This window comes from Salvia hispanica, chromosome 5 (genome assembly GCF_023119035.1).
Source record: "Salvia hispanica cultivar TCC Black 2014 chromosome 5, UniMelb_Shisp_WGS_1.0, whole genome shotgun sequence".
Lineage (NCBI taxonomy): Eukaryota > Viridiplantae > Streptophyta > Magnoliopsida > Lamiales > Lamiaceae > Salvia > Salvia hispanica.
The window spans coordinates 13486609-13504617 of record NC_062969.1 but is presented as its reverse complement, the minus strand read 5'-3'; the positions used below and the strand labels follow the sequence as shown (position 1 = coordinate 13504617).

General features: G+C 34.9%; 1 pseudogene; it reads left to right on the top strand.

The window, feature by feature from the left end:
* Positions 1-12952: 12952 nt before the first annotated feature.
* Positions 12953-15734, top strand: LOC125190367 (annotated as a pseudogene).
* The last annotated feature ends 2275 nt before the right edge of the window (positions 15735-18009 follow it).

The following is an 18009-nucleotide window of genomic DNA, read 5'->3' as shown; positions in this document are numbered from 1 at the left end:
AAATAAGAATTTCAGTACATCAGAAACATAAACCAATCAACAACTAATATTAATCTAAAATCAAATTCAATACATGAATATGAACACAATCAATAAGCTAAGTAATAGATAATGATTGTTACCTTCGTTATTTGCTACAGATTCCATCGAAGCAAATTTTCACAGCAATTGAAGAGGTAATCAATGAAAATAAGAACGCAAAATTGAAAACATCTTCCCGATCACAATTATGGAAACAAAATCTGGAGAATACGGAATAATGAAACAAATCGAAGAAAATCTGGAGATGTTGAAATAAAATAGGCGAGAAATATGGAAGATGAAGATGAGAGAATCGATCTTAATTGTGAAGATGAAGATGAAGGAGAGAATTGAGTTCAAAAAGAATGAAAGCGTGATTCGCGCGTTTGGAGTAGAATTCAGAAATTAAATGAGGAAATTACATTTTTACCCCTCTGCGCCTTTTTTATAAGTAAATCTAAGTTTGAATCTCAACCACAAGATTATCAAATATGTGTGGTCCAGATTTGATTATAGAGTTACCATGTGATTTGGGAGTTTTCATTTGATCACATCCCTATATATATATATATATATATATATATATATATATATATATATATATATATATAAAGGTGTTAGTTAGGGTCCTTACAAAAAGATCTTAGCTTAAAAACATAGACAAATCACAGCCCTTGGATCATTAGATTGGATGGCTGTGATTTGTTACATTATGATACTAAAAATCTACATTATTAGGCGAGGTACATTATTAGACTAGAAATGTACATTGTAAGACTAAAACTGTACATTTCTAAACTAAAATGCTACATTATTAAACTAAAATGCTACATTATTATCCGAGCTACATTATTAGTCTAAAATTCTACATTATTAGATGACACGTGGCATTAATCTAACCATTAGATCATATGATCCAATGGACTGCAAGTGTTTTGAGTTTTACTTATACTTAGCGTTCTGACCTGAATACATCCCTATATATATATATATATATATATATATATATAGGGGTGCACTATGGTGCCACCATAGATAGGATAACACCATACCACCAATATAGTCCGTTAGATCTCATCTATGGACGCCTAGGATTAAGTTTCGTGAAAAAACACGGGTTTGCAAGTGTACAGTATTAGATATTGCAGTCTACTCGTATTAGATATTGCAGTAGCTGCAGGGTAAACTGTACATATTGTTGTGGTAAGACTGTAATATTTAATGAACAACATCTGCAATCTGGGTAACGTAAAAATTAAAAATTTCCTATTTTACCCCTCCGTGTTTTTACACGTGGTAGCATGACAAGCACACGATTTTCAGATCCAATGGCCTAAAATGGTGGTATGATGTTACAATAAAGAGGGTTGTCATCTTAATACATCCATATATATATATATATATGGAGATGATCAAAACAAGTATGCATTTAAATCCAGAAATGCAGCCCAAATCTTGGCCCTAGGATTAGATGATCTAATGGTCAATAATTAATCCAAAACACGGAATGTCATAATTAAGTAGTTTTAGGTCATATTATAAGATTTGTGTTTATGTCATGTTAAGATTATTTTAGGTCATGCTTTGTTAGCATGACCTAAAAATAAACTAACTATGACCTAAAAATGTCTTATGTATGACCGTGTTCTGCATTTCTGTATTTAAATCTGGTCTTCATAGATCAAAACCCTATATATATATATATAGGGTGGTGATCAAATGAGATTTTTTAGGATAAATGAGAAATGAGATGCAATATCAGCCACTCATTTCTATTAAATGAGTGGTCCAGATTTTGCCACATGAAATTTATTTGAGGATTAATTAATTATGAAAGGGCATAATGGGAATTTGTCATCCAAACGCGATTTTGATTTTCTCCTTCGGTTTCTCAACGCTATTCTTCACGAAATCAGAATCTCCTTCCTCAACGCTATTCTTCACAAAATCAGAATTTGCAAACTCCTCAGATCGTCGATTCGCCGAGATATCCTCGAAGTAAAACTTATCAGATTGTCGATTTCTGATTTTTCCCCTTCACGGTGCTCAGATTAGATCGTGGCTGCCACTATACAGGTCTCGGCAAATCGCCCAAGTGAAAAGCCGCGTTAGCACGACGTTAATCGCGTGATTTTCTAGCCTTTAGATGCCGGATCTATGAGATTTTTTTGGTAGGGTTTTTCCCAAATTTGAATCTTCGAGGTTTGCTTGTTAAGGTGGAGAGGAGGGATAGTTTTTTCGAAAGGTGAGGTGTGAGTTTCTGCCTCCGACCGGCCCCGGCAAACGTCTCGCCTCCTTGACCACCGTGGTCCTTGCCATCCCCTCCTCTCGTCTTGCCCCTCAGACGCGTTGTTCGAGGTAAAACCTATCGCCGGCTCCGCGAAGCCCCTTTTGTGAGGCGCAGGGGACGATGTGGTTGAATTAAGTTCGGTTGGTGGCGGTTTCGATGTGGATTGAATCTCGCCGCGGAGAAATATCAAACGGTGCTCATCTTCGCGAAATTGAATGGAACCACCGTTCTCTTAGCGTTGCTATTCGGTAATCGTGATTGCCTTTTTCTAACCTCAGTTTACGCCTTTTTATTTGGTTGATTTTCGAAGAAATGTATGAAATATTGTCTGAATTGAGTATTGAAAGATAACTAATTTCTTGCCCAATTTGTTCGTGTGATGATTTCATAATTTTGGAATTTGTGCTTTGATTCACATTATCGCTTTTGAACCAATTTCGGTGATATGAAATCATCAAATTGCTTTTATCTGATTTTATACATTCATGGGTGTTGTTTCCATGGTGAAATGGAAACAAAATTGCCAACAATTACTTTACCAATAAATGTGGTGTTATGTAATTGATATTTTTCAATATTAGTATTAGTGAATAAATATAAATGAATTTATTAGATTAATGTTTATTAACCCAAGAAATGTGGTGAATGTGAAATTGGGTGAAAATTACAAGGTATATTTTTCATGTATTAGATTAAACTAGTACATTTTCACCTATAAATGTACACTAATAATACACCATAGGTGTATTTATGGCCATGTCAAGTCAATTATACTCGTAATTTAGCCATTGAATTTGGGTGAAGCTTGTGCTTCCTTGTGATATGTGTTTAAAAGCATGGCTTTTGCATTTTCATTATTAGTTATTAAGGTTATTTCAATTGTAATAGGTTACAGTTATCACATAGTAAACCAGTTTGAGCGTTGCAAATGAACCAATGACCCATTTGCTTTTGGCATTGGTTTTACAAGAGAGAATGAAGGGCACTAGAAATGAAACTTTTTTAAGCATATAAATGGTAAGCCTTTTTTGCAATGTATACTGAAGGTGTTTGCTTCATCTTTTTTGGATAGTATACTAGCTATTGGTGATTCTTTGATTTTGTTAAGTGTGTTTGAAAAAAGCTCAATTGGATTATTTTTGTAATAAAATTTGATGAGATTTTTTGAAACTTTTCTTTTTTAATCACATTTATCTTCAAATGAATGTGCTATAAATGTATCACATTTAGTTGTTGACATTTTGCAATGAAGGTGAAGGTGTTTGCCTCCGATATAAAAGGCGAAATGGAAGAAAACTTCTCGATGGGCCATCTTGAGTTGCCCGATTTCTTAGGCGTCATTACCTTCGATAGCATTGATTTACATCTCTTCCTGAATAAAGGGCGGCACGTTTTGCCCGATCTCGAGATGGATCCCGGGAGAGCTCCTCGCCGACAACATTGATTTCCTCTTTGTTGGATTTTGTAGTGAGATTGCAATTTTACTCATTTTTCATGAATTGGAATTTGTAGATCTAAAAATTGGAACAATAAGATTTGTGAGATATTGAATCCTCATGTCGAAATTGTTAAATTTTTTAATTGACTAATAGATTTTGTGTATGTTGGTGGAAGCTCGCGATGTTTGAATTGACCCGGGGTTTATTCATGTTTATTGATGAAAGTAAGTGGTGAAAAGAAATGAGAACAAAAAAATCTAGGTTAATCATAATAATCTAGGTGTTTAGTGATATTCCCCAATTGGTAATTAGTTGCTAAGAGTTAGATTCAAGATTTAGCTATCTCTTTTTTTTTTGTCAACTAAGCACATATAATGTCAACTACATGTATAAGTCAAAGAACTCAGTACATATCGTCAACTCCACATACAAGTCATGTCAAATACGGTATATAATATTCGGCTACCCACTTTCAAGTCTTCAACTACACGTACAAGCCATGTCAACAATTATAAGTCATGTCAACTACAGTACAAGCCATGTCAACAATTATAAGTCATGTCAACTACATTTTCAAGCCATGTCAACTAAAGTACAAGCCATGTCAACTACACTTACAAGCCATTCAACTACACGTACAAGTCATTCAACTCAGTCGAAACCATATCATATCAACGCACACCCTATAATGTCAACTATGTGTACAATCCATGTCAACTAAAATCAAATGTCAACAACTACACATCAAATGTCAACAACTATGTAGTTGACATAAAAAAAAAATTGAAAAATTGAAAAAAAAAATTAATTTTTTTTAAAAATTAATTGAATGTTGAAGAATTGAAGATTTGAAGATTTGAATGTTGAAGATTTGAAGATTTGAATGTTGAAGATTTGAATGTTGAAGATTTGAAGATTTGAAGATTTGAATGTTGAAGATTTGAAGATTTGAATGTTGAAGAGATTTGAAGAATGTTGAAGATTTGAATGTTGAAGATTTGAAGATATGAATGTTGAAGAGATTTGAAGAATGTTGAAGATTTGAATGTTGAAGATTTAAAAATTTAAAGATTTGAATGTTGAAGATTTGAAGATTTGATGATATGAATGTTGAAGATTTGAAGATTTGAAGACTTTCGCTAAAGTTTTTGAAGAATTTTAGAAAATGATTTCAAACACAATTTAATAAAAAGACAATTATACCCCCTTGTTGACATAATGTGGTATTTGTTGACATTTTTTTAATCTTGTGGATTAGTGGCCTATTGCATTTATTTTTTAATTTAGCTAAATAATCTCAACTTAACGACCTATTATATATATATATATATTATATATATAATTATATTACTTTAATAATTAAGAACTTAATTTAAGGGTGTGCATGTGATACAATATACACGTAACTACATATATATAATATCTATATTTGTGCATGACTATGAAATTAGGGATAAGGATTTATATTATAGCCACACGTGTAGATATATGAGCATAATCCAAATAGATTAGTTAAACGGTGAATGTGGTTATGAATGTAAATTGATATATTTTATATGGCATTAGAAAGACTACAATCATTGGGTTAAAGAGGATATGTGATCTGCCTTGGGTTTGGGTTTACGGGTCATATTCAATGATAATGACCTCAAGTCAAGAAAATATACAAAGAGGGCCTTAGTGAAAGGTCAAAATACAAAGAGGGCCTTGTGGAAAGGCCAAATAATAAGGACCTTGGGTCGTATACAATGGAAATCCAGGCGAGATACAGGCTGATTTGTCCGAATAATAAAGAAGAACAGAAAGGCATCATATGGATATGAAATTATTTATGATATTTATTGCTTATGGTTATATGTTGGTGAAGGAATGTGTTTTGATATTTGTATCGTGGAATTAAAGGTAAGGTTTATATACACGAGTTGGGGTCATATAAACCACTATTATTTTAGAATAAGATATCGGTAAGCTTTTGATTGACGTGAGTCGTAGGGAGCACGTATCATCGGGTTCGGCGGCGCGCGTTTTTGGGAACCTTCTCTTCCTCATCATTTTTGCATGTAGATAAATGTATAATATATAGAGTTGGAGGGTTCCTACGGTTTAGAATATTTTCAAATTTTTGATAAATTTTTTTTTTAAATCATTTTTTAAAATATGTGTGTTTTTACTTACGTGTTGATTATTTATTTTAAATTTTAAATTTATTTCAAGAAATTATGTAAAAGGGTGGGAGGGGGCAACTCATTAGTGATTCAAATGAGTTCAATTTAGAACATTTAAACCCCTTCGTTATTCATACACTTTTTTTTTAATATTTTTTCTCCCTCTAAAAAAAAGACAAAGTTATTAACCCAGTTTTAATCTATAATTAGAAAGTAAAGAGGGGAAAAAAGGGGTGAAAAGTTAAGCTTATCCATATTATAAATATTATGTAGGATTATTATTTGTGAAAAAATTTCATATTGACTTAGTCTAATTTTTTTGCCTCATATTGTTAAACTAGTCTACTTTTTATGAAAGGATGGGGTATTAAAACTTTATCCAAGGACCTTTCCGGACACCCACAAAAGACAACAATTCACCATTTCGCCCCGAGGGGCGGGATGGGATGGGATGGGTTAAGGCCAACCGCGTTAATACATGTTAGAATGTATTCAAGTTGGGTTACAATCTATAGAATTTTATGTATTTGTTCAAAATTTTATTTGAATTTGAATGTAGACATTTTATACTACCATATTTACATTGGATTTGTCTTCTATTTTATACTCTATCAAAAAGTCTTGTAATTTAAGCTCTTATTCGGGAATAGTAAAAATCTTTAATCTTTTTACATTAATATTTTTATCTTCCCCCTGGCGTATCACATGAGAACAAGGGGTCAATTGTACCCCCCCAAAGTTTGTTCTTTAATACTATATGTACTTCCTAATTTAACAAACTCCCCCTTGGCCCCGTGGTACTTAAGCATGGTCTTTTTTCCATGGCCTGTGTTCCTCCTTCTTGGGAGCCAACCCAAATTTTCCTTTTTTTCTCTAACTTTCTCTTCTCCAAATTTACTTTGTTTTAATCTATATCACCCTCATTGGATTTAATTTTTTTTCGTTCAAATACTCCAAGTTTAATTTTATTTTTGCTTTGTATTCTTTCAATTTTTTCCCCTTACTCATTTTCGAAATCATATGACTAATATAAAGTTACTATATTTTTTTAATAGTTTTAAAAAAAAATCAATATATACTAAATTGAAATAAGTATAATAATGTAATATATTTATAAAATAACCCCCTCATTAATGGGGTGCATTAAGGTCCTTACACCCCCTTTTGTGTTTAACACAAAACAAATTTAAACCCTAGGATTGATGGATTGGATGGATGGGATTTAAATCAGACTACATTATTAAAACCATTTTCGTACATTATTGGGGCAAATTTGGGATCACACAAAAAAAGAAAAGCGGGTTTAAAACTGGGTTTGAAATTTTCGGAATTAATTTGAGGGCGATTTCACAACCCCCTTTTCTCCTCTCTCCCTTATTTTTAATTCCGGGGTCTCTCTTCCCCCCAAAATTTAACCCTCCCCCAAAACCCGGTTGCCAAATCTAAAACAAAACCAAAAAACCGCCATTTTTAGCCGTCATCAAGACTAAAAGGTTTTCATTATTTCAATAGTAGACCAACTTGGGGGTTCTTTGGTGTAAATATGATTTTTTGTTTTGGTGAACCTTTATTCGAGGGTTGTATAAAAAGTCGGTTTCTGGTAAATTTCCCAAATCCCAAAATATTTGGGTTTTTCAATTTTGATGTTTTTCTTGGTGATTGTCGTATTTTTGCGCTCCCAATTTTCTTCGGATGTTTTTTGATTTTCTTTTATTGGGGATTTCTTCGATTTTTTTTATCAAATTTTAATGTTTTGATGATAAATCTACCTCAGGAACTACTAAAAATTTTGCTTCATATTTGGGAAACTTTTGTTTTTGATGTCTCTTGATGATAAATCTACATTGGGTAATTTTTTGTTCATTTTGTTGACAATAACAAACCCATTATAAATTTTCGGGTTGCCTTTTAAAAATTTATTCTTGAAACGATAAATTGGTGGTTTAAAACTGAATATTCATTTGTAATTGTGCATCAATACAAAATAAAATTTTGTACATTATACGTTTTTTAAGTGTACATTATCTCATTATATTTTACTCCCTATGTGATACATTATCTAGGCTATTATGTACATTATTTTAATAAAATTTCATTGTTTTTTTGTGTGTTGGTTTCATCCGTAAAAAATTTAGAAAATTTACCTTTAATGTTTTTTAATGCTAATGATGTACTTTGTAAGGATTTAATGTTTGGGGAGTTGAATCCATACCCTTTGGGTTTTTGCAATCCATGGGGCTAGGTTGTAGTACCCACCCCACAAAACGAATCTATCACCAAAAAGGGGAGGGGTTTGAATCATTTCTAAAGGTTTAACAAACCCGGGGTAGATGCAGCCACCTTTTCTTGAGTTTCATATTTTTTTGTGTGTTTTTTGGGTTTAACTCGTAAAAACTATACAAAAAGAGGCCCTTTAATGTTTTATGTGTAATAATAAGTAAATTTTACATGTGTAAGGATTTAATTTGTACATTGATTACTTATCCATTGATACATTATTCAATTTTATGCTTTACAAGTCTTCCAATTTGAAGCATCATATTTCCCCGATTTTTTTGATCTGTACAATCTTTATTCGCATTGATGCTTTGGTTATTAGATATTCAATTTACATCTCTAGACTAATAAATGTAGCTTGTCTTATTAGAATCAAAGTGGAAATGACCGACTTCGATGATGACTTTGATGAGACATTCCACTTTATTCAAACCCCAAATTTAGAGGGGAAATGGTTGTGGATAGGAAGTTGAAGCTCTTGATAAGCGTTTACATTGTTTATAATATTCATGTTTACATTGTTTATGATATTTATGTTTTAATAAACAATTTGACTTTTGTACATTAATGATAACTTTGTGTGCATTGTATAATTATACATTCTTTGTATGAATAGTACATTAATTATATTAAAATGCATATATTATTTATTAAGTATGGTGGCAATGTACATATAGGGAACAATAATGTACAACTTGAATAGTAATGTACCATTGTAATAGAATAATTGGAAGATGTACATACAAGTCATAATAATGTAGTCATTCACTTATAAATAATTACGAAAATTTCATAAATAATGTAGTCATTCAATAGTAAATAATGTGTACATTCACAGCGTAAACTAATGATGTACATAAAATACATACATAATGTAGTCATTCACTAGTGAATAATGTACGAAAATTCATTAATAATGTAATCATCTAGTACTAAATAATGTAGATGTCAAAAACGCCACAGAAACAAACTTCATGTGGTGGTTCTATACCCTAGCTCATGGATTGATAAACCCAGGGGGAAAGATTCAACTCCCTCCCATTTGGTGATGGTTTGTTTGTGGCGATTCACCCGCCCCTATGGATTACTAAACTCAAGGGTATGGTTTCAACTCTAGTCAAAACGATGAAATCCTTCAGTCATTATTTAGTATGACACATGTACATTAAAGGCCAACTTTCGTACATTATATCGTATGAAATCTAAACACTCAAAAATGGAATTCAATGCATGTGGTGGTACTATACTCTAACCCCATGGATTGCTAAACCCCAGGGGAAAAGATTTAAGCTCTCTGCTCTTGTTGATGGTTTCGTTTGTGAGTGGGTACTACAACTCAGACATCAAAGTTCATGTTTGACTTAATGTAGTTGAATTTATTTCTTTAATGTACGAATATAGTGTGTATAAATTTATTTTTATATGATAAGAACGGCTAAATGAAAGAAATTCTTTATTGAAATCTACATTTGAAATGTATAAAAGCCGTAAATAATCTAATTAAAGCAACTAATCTTGAAGTTAATTTTAAAAATTATGTAATGGATTGAAGAAAAAGAGATTGATTTGAGAGTTCCGACAATGATGTAGATTGAATTGAGAATGCAGTTTGATAAAATGAATAGAAGAAGACAGACTGAATGTATATAACTAATCTGAATGGTTACCTTTATAATCTAAATTGATAAAGTATATCTTTTTAGATGATAAATAATTAAGGAAATAACATCATGGTATGCGTTAAACTAGGATTGAGATAATCAAGGGAGTGAATAACTGCAATTTTAATCTCCTAAACTAACCTTTTCGAATTATTTTAATATTTTTATTAATCACACATGGCATAAAAACCGTCCATTAGATAGAAAAGATCAAGGGCTTGGAATTTGTTTTGTGTTTAAGCAATATTTAGTGTAAGGATGTGAATACATCCCCTCGTTATATTCATATCTATAAAATACTTACAAAATATGAATACATATATTTCAAATATATAATTTACGTGATACTATAAAATAATTTATTATTATTGAAAATGATGTTTTCCCATAAAAAAATTGAAGATAAAGATTTTTTTTTGTAAAAAATAGAACACTTCAAAAAACATAACAATAAACAAAACAAAAAAAAATTAGTCAACTATAGAAATTTTAACTGGTTACTATTTTTGCACCCCATATCGAAAATCTCGGATACGCCATGCTTCCCATTCATACAACATAGATATATGGATTGGGGCAAGGGCATCGCTGAACTAATCTATGATTTGATAATTTTTAAATGAGGGATTGAGAATTAAATTCGTGATTGATTAGCTGTAAGAGCATCCACAATGGCGGCTAGCGTCATGCCGAACCATTATGTCGACCAGACTTCGGCGAAAAAACCGGCGACGCGCCAGTTTCTAGGCGGTCGATGAGTTGGCCGCCATTGTGGTGTGCCGATCGGTGAGCGATCGGCCAGCGCAATTTTTTATTTTTATTTTTTCAAATTTTTTGAAACACTATATATACGCGATTTTAGTTTCATTTTCATTTGCACCACTTGTTTTACGAGTTTTCTTTCTCTCTAACTTCGCACAGAGCAACATCGAGCGATGGACATCAACAACGAAGTCCGTCCGGCGACGAGCGGGTCTCGGACTCCGCGTACCGTTGGGTTTGGATAGGGCGGAGATGGGCGGTGGCCCGGTGGCGCGGCCGGATGGGCGGGGGTACAACATGTGCCCTTGGTAACGGTTGATGGGATTGATGCGGGCGGGCGGCGATGCCGGCGGGGTCGGCCGGCGGTGGGGGCAATGCCGGGGTGGGGAGGTAGGACGAAGATGACGCCGCGATGATACAACGAGATGATAGGGATGATCTCGGTATGGCGGGGCGGGATGCGGCCGGGTGCGGGGTCGGGGACGGTCTATCGTCCCACTTGACCTTTTTGACGGCTCGTCTCACATCGACCCGGTGGAGACGCGGTTCACGGGATGACCGTTTCTCATTACATGGCGAGGATCGATATCGGGGGGCGGACAACGCCGTTCAGCCGAGGGAAGTAGGGTCGGGCCGCGCCGAAGAAGAAAAGAGCAAGGTGGTCGGGAGTCGTCGCGGCCGGTTGCGACGACCACCACACGGAGGAAGTGGACGGAAGAGGAGTACGTCACCGGCCAAGGCGTGTTGTCGGTTTGCGGCGATCCGTGGTTGCGAACAACCAGCGGATCGTCACATGTGGGCTAAGATTAGAGCGACTACTAGAGGAGCGCCCGCACGGAAAGGACTACACCGGTGAGAGTGCCGGAAGGGTGGGAACGCATCGAGGGCCGCGGTCGGCCGATTTTCGGGGTTGTACGCCAATGCCCTCCGCATGATGCGGGTGGGCCAGTTGAGGAGGGCTAGGAGGATAGCGGAGAGTCGGTTCCCCAAGCGGGGTTTATAAGAGTTCACCTTCCAGGCGCTATCGTGGCGAAGGACTCAGAAGTTCGGACGGGGGTCGCGCTAGGTGGTCGAGCAGAAGGCGAACTCTTCCGCGATTACGGCGCGCGGCGCGGTTTCACGACCTCCCCGGATGCTGGGGAGTTTTCGTCCCCTTCATCGTTTGCTCGCGCATCGCCCGGTTGGTCAAAAAGCGGGCGCAACAGGTATCGAGGATCCTCCCTTATCGCCCCGGAGGTCCGATCCGCACCCCCCCCGCGTACACCTTATTCTCGCTTCAAAAACGGAGAACGGATGTACAAGCTCTTCCAAGATTGGAGGGCCACAGCCCGACCCCACGGAGAAGAGGTTTCTTCACTCGATGCTCGAGAGCATGCGGGTCGATTTGGATGCCACGAGGGCACGAGATGGGGGACTCGAGCGCGGGCTCGAGATGCCACCGATGTGGAGGTCCGGGTGGCGGCGGCAACGGCGACGGGACGGCGATGAGGAGTAGAGAGGCGGGGCTCGTGTGTGGAAGCTGATTTTTCTATTACGTACTTTTTTATCTATGTACCTTTTTGTTATTTAAATGAAATGAATGAATTTTCTGTATATGTCTCGTAAATTGAATTAGTAATTTATCGTAAATTTAATTAGTAAATGTAGTTGTTTTTGAATTGTTTTATTCGCTAAATTTGGTCTGTGGCTAGTCTTGCTTAAAATGATGATGTGGCGGGTGGAATTTTAGTGCGATGAGCGTGGCGGGGAGAAGTGGTGGCTTGTAGGCGCTAAAGCCATTAATGGATGCTCGCCAGCATCTCTCTCATCGCGCCGTCATTCATGCTAAAATCCACCCTGCCCATCTCATTTTAAGCAAATAAACTTGTAAGCGGCCACAGTTAGCCGAGTAAAAATAATTAAAAACAACTACATTTACGAATTAAATTTACGATAATGATGAATTTACGGACATTATGGAAAAATTCATTCATTTCATTTATAAAAAAGGTACATAGATAAAAAAGGTACATAATAAAAAACTCGTTAAAACAAGTAGTGAAATGAAAATAACTAAAATCGCGTATATATAGTGTTTCAAAAATTTTCAAAAAATAAAAAAATAAAAAATACATTTGGCCGATCGGCCATGCATAAAGCGGTAGCAACTTCCTTATTTTCTCTGAAATGCGATAGGTCTTATGGTAATTGGTAAATAGCGCGAATCAGACTAGCCGCCATTGTAGATGCCGTAAAAGTAAGTTTGTAAGCATAATAAACATAACAAGATTTTTTGTTATTTGGGATAGGAGGTGTAAACTTGAGCTCCAGAAATTCATCATCTCTTCCCACACGACACAACCGAGAGAGAAAGAAAGTGAGAGAGAGAGATGCTCCATAGCTCTGTGGCGATAACATCCCCTAAATTAACATGCTCTTTCCAATCTACTTCCACTTCCGACTTCCATCGTCCCTCCAGACGCCTCAGGCTCTCCGCCAAGATAGACGATGCCTCCGCCGACCAATTTCTGCAGAATAACTCCATCGCCGATTTCATGAGGTTTAAGAGGGATGACCACGCCCAATTGCAAACCGCTCTTCTCACCTACCGCAAGAAGTTCCCCTTCTCCCTTCTTCAACCGTTTCTCCGAGTATAATTTCTTCTTATCTTTTCTTCCCCTACCCCCAATCTTCTTCTCATAGCTGTTTTTGGTTATTTTTTTTGCTCTGTAGGTGGATTTGGTCTCCACGATTCATATTGCTGATAAGGAGTAAGTTTTTTAATTTCTGTTAAATTTTCAATGCTCAATTGTTCAAGTTTCAGAAATGATAAATTTCAAGCCTGCCCTTCAACTCAATTGTCAAATATGAGCAACTCTAAAAGCATTCATTATATAATTAAGTCAGAATCAGATACAGGCTTCATCATTATCTTCCACTTCGTTTCACTATTCTAACATTGTTTAGTGGTTGCAGTTCAATTTATACCCCATTTTCATGTAATCTTTGAATCTATTCTGAAATTGGAATTTAAAAATAATGTATTAAATGGGTCAGTGAGTAAACAGATATGCACAGTTATAATTTGTTTCTCGTGCCAACGTCCTCATTGTTGTGTGCATAAGAAACTCTAAACTAAATGTTTTTGTAGGTACTTTGCAACCCTACAGAAAGAACTGGAGGGATATGATTGTGTTCTTTATGAGATGGTTGCTAGCAGAGAAAGTCTAGAAAACAGAAGGAGCCCCGGCCTAGGAAGAAACTTACGAGCTCAAACTCACGGGGATTTAATATTATTGGATGCATTCAACGACAAATGGCCAAGTTGCTTATGCTTGACTTTCAATTAGATTGTCTTGACTACCAGGCAGATAATTGGTATCATGCAGATCTTGACTTAGAAACTTTTAAATTGCTTCAGGTATAATTCTATCCTAATATCATCCTCAACTAAATTGTGTTGCTCATAACCTTCATTGTTCAATGTAAAAATAACTAAATGATGGAAAAAGCTATAGTAATAGCAATAGCTACTTGTTGCCAATACTTTTTTGAGCTGTAAATTGTAGATGCCAGAGTCCTAATGTGCTAGATTTCCTTCTACACTTAAAAGAGTTGAATAAATTATATGTATACCTTGGTTGATGGTATATATACATTGAAATTGTTTCAGTTCAGCACTGGAATATACTTCCATAAAACACTGAAACAGACATTTTCTTTGATGTCTTTCCTATTTATCTTAAAAGTATTCATGTAGTGATTGGTAGTCTTTTACCTGACTGAATCCAGCTTGAAAAAGGTGAAAGCTTCTTCACATTTGCCAGAGATATGACACTCAAGTCCACAAAAGCTATGGTGCAGCCTGCTCCGCCCCGTGAGGATCTTGGTCCTTGGAGGTCCAAACTTTTATGGGCCGCCCAGCGTTGTTCCAATGCCTCTTGTTGGTCTGCTCATCATAGGAGGTGTTTGTGCGGATATCGGAAACCAATCAGAATATCCAGAAGTAGAAGCCTTGTCCAGGCTCGATTTTGGTGCAGCAATGAAAGTATTCCTTGCAAAGAGGCTAACATCTGAGTAAGTTTTCCTAATTGAATATACTACTTATAAGGGAAATTGGTTTCTAAAATCATGAACTTTGCCTAAAGTTTGGTATTTCCCATGAACTTTGAAATTGGTATATAATATCGAACTTTGCATTTTGTTTGGTATTTCCCAAACTCACTCAAATAATATATTTTCATCAAAATCTTATTTAACATAGGCAACCTTGATATGTTTTATAATATTTGAAACCACTTTTTAAGTTCATAACATGTAGCAAAAAAAGTCACGTTGAAAACACGTTGATTTAATTGTGCCAAGTATGATAAAAAGAGTCTCGTAAGTTAGTCAAATATAGCAATAACATGCCGCGGGAAATACCAAACAAAATGCAAAGTTCGTGATATTATATACCAATTTCAAAGTTCATAGGAAATACCAAATTTTAAGCAAAGTTCATGATTTTAGAGACCAATTTCCTACTGTTACATATAAGTCCAATTTCCCTACTGTTACATCAAATTTTAGGTATACTACTTATAATTAATACTTTTACATATAAGTCCCTCTGTTTATAGGTTTGCACAGGTAACAGCTGATGTGGAAGAGACATCTGTGATCATCGGCGAGAGGAACAGAGCTGCTACAGAGCGCTCGAAGAGCCATTGATGGAGGCAACAAGAAGATTGCGGTCCTGTACGGAGGAGGGCACATGCCGGACTTGGGACGAAGGCTGCGGGAGGAGTTCGATCTCGTCCCTCCCAGGTACAGTGGATCGGCGTGGTCCATAAAGAATAGGAATCTCACAAGCAGCTCTCCCCCACTCCTTAAGAAAATAGCTGAAATCTTTCAGTGGCCATTAAATAGATACCAAACTCTAGCGTTGCTCATATTATCTTCTCTTCTTGCATTAGATCTCTGGTTTTGGGAACTCTTTTTTTGGCACCACTGTGAATTGGGTGTCGAATGTGGCCGGTTTGATTCATTATGTTGATAACAACCAATTCATGTGATTTGGAGTCTTGTAAATTCAGTGCTGATTGTAGGGATATTGTGTGCATTCATGAAATACAGGAACCATTCAAATTGAATGAAATGAGATGTGTTTTTAAACTCACAACACATTCAGACGATCGACATTACCCCGAACTAAAATTCTTCAATTAATTTGAATATATATAAAAGTTTTCAACAAATTCTACCGTCAACAAAATTGCCGACTAACTTTTCCGCCAGTAATCCAAAGCGAATATGGTGTGTAGACTTCACCAAAATCCATCAGAGCCCGTTGGAAAATTTAATGACATTATAAAATCCTAGTATTTTGCTTGATAATTAAACTGATCATACATGTATAGAGTCTAAATATGGAGTTCACTAACTAAATAGTGAACTTTAGATTTGGTCCCTAAAAATTTCACTTTAAAATTTTAGATCTTGGAATTATGAAAATATCACTTGAAGTATATGAATTAAAAAAAAAACCCTTAATTTCTGTTTTTACCCTGAACCCCAAAACATAAAGACAAATTTTTTCTCTCTCTTTCCCCTTACCATCTCATCTCTTCTCTTTTGTATTGTGATAACTTTTATATGACACTTAAATTTCCATAATTTAAAGATAAAATTTTATAATCTAATCATTTGATAAATATCTTCCTATTGAGTTTGAAAGTTCAATACTTCAAAACTGTGCAAATGTAATTTAATACATGTATTATAATATCATATGATAAACTGAAAAAACATTAATTTTTAATAAAGAAAATACTTCCTCCTTTCCATAAAAGATGTCACATTTCTTTTAGTTTGTCCACTAACGATGTCACATTGTCATTTTTAAAAAAGTTCTCACATTAGTATAAATATTAAATTTTCTCTCCCCACTTGACTCCACAAATAAAACCTTCTAAAATCTCGAGTCTCGCGAAGTGTGACATCTTTTGTAGACCGGAAAGAGTAACAAAATTTTGAAGGCATTAACGAGCAATTCTAGCTGAGAATTTGGGAAAAATACCGAAATACCGAAAAACCGGTCTTATCGTACCGAAAAAATATGAAAATACCGTTGTTTTGGTATACCGTGACTTTCGGTATGGTATGATACCTTACAAAGATTGCGGTAAGGAACGATATGAATTTTCAAATACCGCGGTATACATGATACGAAATTCGGTATATACCGTAAACTAAGGTATATACGTAAATTAAGGTATATGCCACAATAATATAAACACAATTGTATATAAAATATATTTTATATATTTTTAAATTATAAATCTATTGTGAAATATAAATATAATTATGAATAAATTATATTTAATTTATTTTTAAAATTATAAATTATAAATAATATTTTAAAAACTCTAATTTTCTATTTTAATTGATGTTGAAAGTCGGTATACCGCAAAAATAAGGTATACCGAACTTATCGATATACGAAAATGAGTCAGATTATCGGTATGGAAATTTGTCATACGAATATAAGGTATACAGTTCGGTATACCAAAAACTTGGTAAGGTAAAGGTATGACTTTTCGCATACCGTATTTACGGTAAGGTATACGGTATGGTGGTTTCGTAGGTATACCTTACCTACCCACCCCTAATTCTAGCTTTTTATCTTCATTTTTCATTCACTTGCAATAGTCGGATTATAGCTCGGACTATACACCCGCCCTATCCCAGGTTTTCCACTTCACTATTTTTATGTTTTAAAAATATTTATGTTGTTAAATAAAATAAAATATCAAAATAACACAAATTAAAAATGATATGTATAATGAAAATGAAAAAAAAAAAAATCTATCGCCCAAAATTGAATAGCGTTTGATATCAGACAATATGTTGGCCCCGAAGGGACCATGTAAAGGACGAGGGGGGGGGCACCCCCCAATAGTAAAATTTCGAGGGAACAATATAATTTCAATTTTAAAGATTGTATTAATTTATATGTTACTAGAACAATATTGAAAAAGTTAATTGTCATTTAAATAGGATCAACGATTAAAAAAAATGATAGATGAGAAAGAGAAAGAAGTTGTGTGATAAAGAAAATGCGAGGACTTAAAAAGAAAGATTAAAGAAATTTTTTTATATTTTTCGGGTTTCAAGAGAAAAAACAGAATTAAATATAAGTTTGGGGCCCGTTATTTGATTTTGTTGTTGGGTCGTTCGACGGGTTTTTTTTTGGTTCCTAAAATGAAAAATTTAAATTGAGTTTGGGACAAAGATTATATACTCTTCCCCCCTTTCGACTCATGGGATGTGGGATGGATTTATGTACATGACATTAAAGACTTTAAATGATGCTATGTTTTAACTTAGAGAGTGGTGGTGATATTTTTCCTAATTTGAGAATCTAAAATATG